General features: G+C 30.7%; 1 long non-coding RNA gene across 1 annotated transcript; it reads left to right on the top strand.

Moving 5' to 3' along the window:
• The first annotated feature begins 6,856 nt into the window (after positions 1 to 6,856).
• On the top strand, positions 6,857 to 9,380 carry LOC108662197 (uncharacterized). The gene is made up of 4 exons (XR_016024824.1): positions 6,857 to 6,958; positions 7,624 to 7,697; positions 8,516 to 8,585; positions 9,153 to 9,380. It is a non-coding gene; the product is annotated as an uncharacterized LOC108662197 (long non-coding RNA).

The following is a 9,380-nucleotide window of genomic DNA, read 5'->3' as shown; positions in this document are numbered from 1 at the left end:
GGGCTAAAGCCCTCATTTGACATAAAAAGAGCATTTATAGTCACTCATGCCTTCAAAATCCTTATTACTCGCTGTCAATGGTTTTATAGTCTCATTATTGATTTTAAGTTGATTTTTTTTAAATTTTTAGTTGAAACAGATTAAAATTGAATGTTTACCTCGGGAAACGTTAAGCTAAAACCCTCTATTAATAGGAAAAGTCCATTTATTGTCGCTCATGACTTCAAAAGCCTTATTACTCGCTTTAAATGGTTTTATAATCTCATTATCGATTTCAAGTTAAATATTTTATATTTTTTGTTAAAACAAATTATAATTGAATGCTTACCTTGGGAAACGTGAAGCTAAAATCCTCAATTGACAAGAAAAGTCCATTTATTATCGCTCATGCCTTTAAAAGCCTTATTACTCACTTTAAATGGTTTTATAATCTCATTATTGATTTTAAGTTAAATTTTTTTACATTTTTTGTTAAAACAGATTATAATTGAATGTTTACCTTAGGAAACGTTAAGCTAAAACCCTCTATTAATAGGAAAAGTCTATTTATTGTCTCTCATACTTTTAAAAGTCTTATTACACGCTTTAAATGGTTTTCTAATCTCTTCATTGATTTTAAGTTGAATGATTTTACATTTTTATTTAAAGCAGATTATAATTGAATGTTTACGTCGGGAAACGTTAAGCTAAAACCCTTTATTACTAGGAAAAGTCCATTTATTGTCTCTCATACCTTCAAAAGCCTTATTACACGCTTTAAATGGTTTCCTAATCTCATTATTGATTTTAAGTTGAATTTGTTTTCATTTCTTTTAAAACTGATTATAATTGAATGTTTGCCTCGAGAAACGTGGGGCTAAAGCCCTCATTTGACATAAAAAGAGCATTTATAGTCACTCATGCCTTCAAAATCCTTATTACTCGCTTTCAATGGTTTTAGAGTCTCATTATTGATTTCAAGTTGAATTTTTTTACATTTTTAGTGGAAACAGATTAAAATTGAATGTTTACCTCGGGAAACGTTAAGCTAAAACCCTCTATGAAAAATAAAAGTCCATTTATTGTCGCTCATGCCTTCAAAAGCCTTATTACTCGCTTTCAATGGTTTTATAATCTCATTATCGATTTCAAGTTGAATTTTTTTACATTTTTTGTTAAAATAGATTATAATTGAATGCTTGCCTTGGGTAAAATGAGGCTAAAACCCTCTATTGACAAGAACAGTCCATTTATTGTCGCTCATGCCTTCAAAAGCGTTATTACTCGCTTTAAATAGTTTTTTAATCCCATTATTGATTTCAAGTTGAATTTTTTACATTTTCGGTTAAAACAGATTATAATTGAATGCTTACCTTGGGAAACGTGAAGCTAAAACTCTCTATTGACAAGAAAAGTCCATTTATTGTCGCTCATGCCTTCAAAAGCCTTATTACTCGCTTTAAATGGTTTTATAATCTCATTATCGATTTTAAGTTGAATTTTTTTACATTTTTTGTTAAAACAATTTATAATTGAATGCTTACCTTGGGAAACGTGAAGCTAAAACCCTCAATTGATAAGAAAAGTCCATTTATTGTCGTTCATGCCTTCAAAAGCCTTATTACTCGCTTTAAATGGTTTTATAATATCATTATTCATTTTAATTTGAATTTTTTTATATTTTTTGTTAAAACAGATTATAATTGAATGTTTACCTTGGGAAACGTTAAGCTAAAACCCTCTATTAATAGGAAAAGTCTATTTATTGTCGCTTATGCCTTCAAAAGACTTATTACACGCTTTAAATGGTTTCCTAATCTCATTATTTATTTTAATTTGAATTTGTTTTTATTTCTTTTAAAACTGATTATAATTGAATGTTTACCTCGAGAAACGTGGGGCTAAAGCCCTCATTTGACATAAAAAGAGCATTTATAGTCACTCATGCCTTCAAAATCCTTATTACTCGCTTTCAATGGTTTTATAGTCTCATTATTGATTTTAAGTTGATTTTTTTTAAATTTTTAGTTGAAACAGATTAAAATTGAATGTTTACCTCGGGAAACGTTAAGCTAAAACCCTCTATTAATAGGAAAAGTCCATTTATTGTCGCTCATGACTTCAAAAGCCTTATTACTCGCTTTAAATGGTTTTATAATCTCATTATCGATTTCAAGTTAAATATTTTATATTTTTTGTTAAAACAAATTATAATTGAATGCTTACCTTGGGAAACGTGAAGCTAAAATCCTCAATTGACAAGAAAAGTCCATTTATTATCGCTCATGCCTTTAAAAGCCTTATTACTCACTTTAAATGGTTTTATAATCTCATTATTGATTTTAAGTTAAATTTTTTTACATTTTTTGTTAAAACAGATTATAATTGAATGTTTACCTTAGGAAACGTTAAGCTAAAACCCTCTATTAATAGGAAAAGTCTATTTATTGTCTCTCATACTTTTAAAAGTCTTATTACACGCTTTAAATGGTTTTCTAATCTCTTCATTGATTTTAAGTTGAATGATTTTACATTTTTATTTAAAGCAGATTATAATTGAATGTTTACGTCGGGAAACGTTAAGCTAAAACCCTTTATTACTAGGAAAAGTCCATTTATTGTCTCTCATACCTTCAAAAGCCTTATTACACGCTTTAAATGGTTTCCTAATCTCATTATTGATTTTAAGTTGAATTTGTTTTCATTTCTTTTAAAACTGATTATAATTGAATGTTTGCCTCGAGAAACGTGGGGCTAAAGCCCTCATTTGACATAAAAAGAGCATTTATAGTCACTCATGCCTTCAAAATCCTTATTACTCGCTTTCAATGGTTTTAGAGTCTCATTATTGATTTCAAGTTGAATTTTTTTACATTTTTAGTGGAAACAGATTAAAATTGAATGTTTACCTCGGGAAACGTTAAGCTAAAACCCTCTATGAAAAATAAAAGTCCATTTATTGTCGCTCATGCCTTCAAAAGCCTTATTACTCGCTTTCAATGGTTTTATAATCTCATTATCGATTTCAAGTTGAATTTTTTTACATTTTTTGTTAAAATAGATTATAATTGAATGCTTGCCTTGGGTAAAATGAGGCTAAAACCCTCTATTGACAAGAACAGTCCATTTATTGTCGCTCATGCCTTCAAAAGCGTTATTACTCGCTTTAAATAGTTTTTTAATCCCATTATTGATTTCAAGTTGAATTTTTTACATTTTCGGTTAAAACAGATTATAATTGAATGCTTACCTTGGGAAACGTGAAGCTAAAACTCTCTATTGACAAGAAAAGTCCATTTATTGTCGCTCATGCCTTCAAAAGCCTTATTACTCGCTTTAAATGGTTTTATAATCTCATTATCGATTTTAAGTTGAATTTTTTTACATTTTTTGTTAAAACAATTTATAATTGAATGCTTACCTTGGGAAACGTGAAGCTAAAACCCTCAATTGATAAGAAAAGTCCATTTATTGTCGTTCATGCCTTCAAAAGCCTTATTACTCGCTTTAAATGGTTTTATAATATCATTATTCATTTTAATTTGAATTTTTTTATATTTTTTGTTAAAACAGATTATAATTGAATGTTTACCTTGGGAAACGTTAAGCTAAAACCCTCTATTAATAGGAAAAGTCTATTTATTGTCGCTTATGCCTTCAAAAGACTTATTACACGCTTTAAATGGTTTCCTAATCTCATTATTTATTTTAATTTGAATTTGTTTTTATTTCTTTTAAAACTGATTATAATTGAATGTTTACCTCGAGAAACGTGGAGCTAAAGCCCTCATTTGACATAAAAAGAGCATTTATAGTCACTCATGCCTTCAAAATCCTTATTACTCGCTTTCAATGGTTTTATAGTCTCATTATTGATTTTAAGTTGATTTTTTTTAAATTTTTAGTTGAAACAGATTAAAATTGAATATTTACCTCGGCAAACGTTAAGCTAAAACCCTCTATTAATAGGAAAAGTCCATTTATTGTCGCTCATGCCTTCAAAAGCCTTATTACTCGCTTTAAATGGTTTGATAATCTCATTATTGATTTCAAGTTAAATATTTTATATTTTTTGTTAAAACAAATTATAATTGAATGCTTACTTTGGGAAACGTGAAGCTAAAATCCTCAATTGACAAGAAAAGTCCATTTATTATCGCTCATGCCTTCAAAAGCCTTATTACTCACTTTAAATGGTTTTATAATCTCATTATTGATTTTATGTTGAATTTTTTTACATTTTTTGTTAAAACAGATTATAATTGAATGTTTACCTTAGGAAACGTTAAGCTAAAACCCTCTATTAATAGGAAAAGACTATTTATTGTCGCTCATGCTTTTAAAAGTCTTATTACACGCTTTAAATGGTTTTCTAATCTCTTCATTGATTTTAAGTTGAATGATTTTACATTTTTATTTAAAGCAGATTATAATTGAATGTTTACGTCGGGAAACGTTAAGCTAAAACCCTTTATTACTAGGAAAAGTCCATTTATTGTCTCTCATGCCTTCAAAAGCCTTATTACACGCTTTAAATGGTTTCCTAATCTCATTATTGATTTTAAGTTGAATTTGTTTTCATTTCTTTTAAAACTGATTATAATTGAATGTTTACCTCGAGAAACGTGGGGCTAAAGCCCTCATTTGACATAAAAAGAGCATTTATAGTCACTCATGCCTTCAAAATCCTTATTACTCGCTTTCAATGGTTTTAGAGCCTCATTATTGATTTCAAGTTGAATTTTTTTACATTTTTAGTGGAAACAGATTAAAATTGAATGTTTACCTCGGGAAACGTTAAGCTAAAACCCTCTATGAACAGTAAAAGTCCATTTATTGTCGCTCATGCCTTCAAAAGCCTTATTACTCGCTTTGAATGGTTTTATAATCTCATTATCGATTTCAAGTTGAATTTTTTTACATTTTTTGTTAAAACAGATTATAATTGAATGCTTGCCTTGGGTAAAATGAGGCTAAAACCCTCTATTGACAAGAACAGTCCATTTATTGTCGCTCATGCCTTCAAAAGCGTTATTACTCGCTTTAAATAGTTTTTTAATCCCATTATTGATTTCAAGTTGAATTTTTTACATTTTTGGTTAAAACAGATTATAATTGAATGCTTGCCTTGGGAAACGTGAAGCTAAAACTCTCTATTGACAAGAAAAGTCCATTTATTGTCGCTCATGCCTTCAAAAGCCTTATTACTCGCTTTAAATGGTTTTATAATCTCATTATCGATTTTAAGTTGAATTTTTTTACATTTTTTGTTAAAACAATTTATAATTGAATGCTTACCTTGGGAAACGTGAAGCTAAAACCCTCAATTGATAAGAAAAGTCCATTTATTGTCGTTCATGCCTTCAAAAGCCTTATTACTCGCTTTAAATGGTTTTATAATATCATTATTCATTTTAATTTGAATTTTTTTATATTTTTTGCTAAAACAGATTATAATTGAATGTTTACCTTGGGAAACGTTAAGCTAAAACCCTCTATTAATAGGAAAAGTCTATTTATTGTCCCTTATGCCTTTAAAAGACTTATTACACGCTTTAAATGGTTTCCTAATCTCATTATTTATTTTAATTTGAATTTGTTTTTATTTCTTTTAAAACTGATTATAATTGAATGTTTACCTCGAGAAACGTGGGGCTAAAGCCCTCATTTGACATAAAAAGAGCATTTATAGTCACTCATGCCTTCAAAATCCTTATTACTCGCTTTCAATGGTTTTATAGTCTCATTATTGATTTTAAGTTAATTTTTTTTAAATTTTTAGTTGAAACAGATTAAAATTGAATGTTTACCTCGGGAAACGTTAAGCTAAAACCCTCTATTAATAGGAAAAGTCCATTTATTGTCGCTCATGCCTTCAAAAGCCTTATTACTCGCTTTAAATGGTTTTATAATCTCATTATCGATTTCAAGTTAAATATTTTATATTTTTTGTTAAAACAAATTATAATTGAACGCTTACTTTGGGAAACGTGAAGCTAAAATCCTCAATTGACAAGAAAAGTCCATTTATTATCGCTCATGCCTTCAAAATCCTTATTACTCGCTTTCAATGGTTTTAGAGTCTCATTATTGATTTCAAGTTGAATTTTTTTACATTTTTAGTGGAAACAGATTAAAATTGAATGTTTACCTCGGGAAACGTTAAGCTAAAACCCTCTATGAACAGTAAAAGTCCATTTATTGTCGCTCATGCCTTCAAAAGCCTTATTTGTCAAACCCTACTTTGTAAAATAATTATTACGTCATTTACATGCTCGATAGAATGTTTGTATATTTAGGAAGTTCGAAAAATTGTTAAAAGACGATATTGCCCCTAATGGTACCATTGAGTCGATTAAGCCTCGAACTAGTTCAAATAGAAATTTTAAGGTGAAATTAAGAGTTTCACAGTTCAGGGATGACTCAAAATGGTAATTCGGAGTTTGAGGATCAATTTGGAGTCAAACCGAAATTTTCACTATCTAGGGGCAAAATCGTAATTTTTCCACTCACGGATAAATTTTGAGATTTTGAGAGAATTTAGATCACATTTGACAAATTGGAGAATGGTAAGAGTATAAGGGATGAAAAATATGTCTATGGGCATTTTTTTAGTTTTTGGGGCAAAAATGTAATTTTTCACTTTACGGGGGTAAAAGTGTAATTTTTAAAAATTTACCCCACCAAAACTTTGGAAAAGTCTAGAAATTTCATGGAAGACATGGATAAGTGAAGAGGATTGAGTGGTAGAAAAATAAAGTCAAAAAGATGACTAGAAAAAAATAAAATAATAAAATATTCAAAAGGTAAATAAAATAATAATATTTTATTAAGCCTATTAAAAGGCTTGAAAATTCCAGAATTATTCATTGGGAGGGTCAGCCAAAACCAGCAGGAGAGAGAGAGAAATAAGAACAAACCCTAGAGTGAGAAAATTCAAAGAAAAAGTGTGATTTTTCAAGGAATCAAGTGTTTAAAGGTATGATTTTTCAAGCTTAGCTTAAGATTTATCATTTCCATGCATTTCTCCTTATTTTCTATGGTTAAATTATGTGTTTTGATGATGGATTCAAATCTGATCATATGGGTTTAGAGAGAGAAAGTTGTTAGATTAATTTGATTTTGAACTATGTTAGTGTTTAGTGTTAGTTTAGCATGTTTATGAGTAAAACAACAAGAAAAATATTCATTTTCTCCATGAATTTCTCTAGGCTGAATCTAGCCAATGGTGTGTGAGGATGAGGTTGACTTTATTTTAAGAGAATTAGATGGAAAAATGATGAATTATGAGGTTGGAAATTAAATGGGAATTTTTGGTGCAAAAAAAAAAAAATTGAAATTTCTACCCACTAGGGGTAAAAGCGTAATTTGTGATCCGAACTGATAAATTGGACCACATTCATAGTCATTGAGGTATTGTGGATATAATTGGATAATTGAAATTGAAATGGATGGAATTGGAGTTGAATTGGAGATTTTAGAAATTTACATCGTATATAGGCAAGTTAGGTCGGACACTGTGATTAAGCAAATGTCCAAACATTTCACACCCTATCTAGTGCATACGCATGGATAAGAGCCTGAAATAATATATATTGATTTGACACAAATTATTGAATTTTTTGTGTCATGTATTGTGGATAGGTGGTGAGCTATTTGATACGGGTAAAAGACTACACCCGAGGACCGAGAATAGGAGTATATCTACTCCTAGTACAGTGAGTAAACTTACTATCGTCTTAATTATCTAGAGTAGATTTATATAATTGTGTGATTTTATGGAAAAATGGTTTAATTGGAAAATTATTGTGTTTTATGGTAAAATGAGATTTTATAAAATAATTTTATAATATTTTTGAAAATTTAATAATGATTTCAAAAATAGAGTAATTGGAGACCTATACTATGATTGTGTTGTTTATCCATGATTTTACATTAATGGCTTATGACAAATGTGGGTATGACTGGTTATTTTTATGATTTTAAGAATATGTGAACTGCTTTATTTGCCTTGAATGTGTTAAGTGAGCTATGTCATACTATTGTGATTTTATTGGTTGGTGGATTATAAAGTGGGCACTGCAGTGACGGGGGTTCCGTGGGCCAGCCTAATTAGAGGGGCACGGTTCTCAATTATTGAGCTTACCTCGATTGGAGAGGCGCGTAGGATAACTCCCGAGGTAGGATTTGAGTACACTTCACGCTGGCCACCACGTGAAGTTGGGACTCAGCCAACGCCAAGGAACGGCTGTGTTGTCAGAGGTGAAATGTGTTTGTGTGTGTGACAATAAACAGCCTTGGCGGTCTCGGTAAGATGCTTTCGCGAGGTATCCCCGAGAATGGATTTTTAGCAAGAGCCAAGTTTTTGAAAAGTGCATAAGCCATGTTGAGTAATTAGATGAAATCCAATTATTTATATGGGTTGAGATGAATTATTTTAATTGTCTCCTATTACTCGGCTTTAGATTATTTTGATGATGTTTGTCTACTCACTGGGATTTTATAATCTCACCCCTTCTTCCTATACATTTTTCAGGCTCAGAATAGGCAGTAGACTGTCAATTGCATCGAGAAGTAAATTTCGGAGTTGCATCCTAGAAAGCAAGGTTATAGACTTAAACCTTCTCAGTTATTTGGGGGCTCACGTGTCATTGTAATTTAAATTGCATACTCTAGTTTTCTATATTATAGTATGTATAAATTTATTTTATTTTTATGTGCAGAAAATTAATTTTTTTTGATGTTTCAAAAATATACATATATATATATATATTGTTTTACATGAAAATAGATTATTTTAATTAATATTTTTAGTTTATTTTATTATTCAAAAAAAAAAAAAGAAAAGGAAAGAGAGAGAGGAATGGAAAAACTGGTACAAAAGCCTTGCGAGGTCTCGAAAGGCGTTAGGGGGAAGAATGTCTATCGAGGCTTCGCGGCGGTTGTCACGGGCTCGATGGGAGTTCCGGGTCGTGACAATTCGATTGGTATCAGAGCTTTTGGTTAACAAAGCATGGTTTTAAAGTTTTTGATTTTTATAGTTATTTTTAGAATTCACACTGGCACTGTGTGGCCCCGGGTTGAGTTAAACTAGGTTAAGTTAAGTTGGGTTAGGTAGAGTCGCATGTATGTAGAGTTTGAGATTACTTAAACTTGCCTCGTTTCCTTTTTAGATTACCATGCCTCCTCGACGTGAGCGCCCACTCCCTACTAGATCAGCTAGGAGGGGCAGAGGTCGTCTTAGGCAGGGTCAGCCAGACCTTAGAGGAGAGGAATCGACTGTGTCTCCTTTTCGAGCAACACTTGCTGCTGAACCGGTAGAGATTCCTCCGCCACCTACTGGCATTCCTGCCGTGTCTTCTGAGGTAATCCAGGCAATGGCAGCCTTCTTTACCGCAATG

This window comes from Theobroma cacao, chromosome 2, assembly GCF_053813885.1.
Source record: "Theobroma cacao isolate CCN51 chromosome 2, ASM5381388v1, whole genome shotgun sequence".
NCBI lineage: Eukaryota > Viridiplantae > Streptophyta > Magnoliopsida > Malvales > Malvaceae > Theobroma > Theobroma cacao.
The sequence above is the reverse complement of the archived record's forward strand: the minus strand, read 5'-3'. Positions and strand labels throughout refer to the sequence as shown.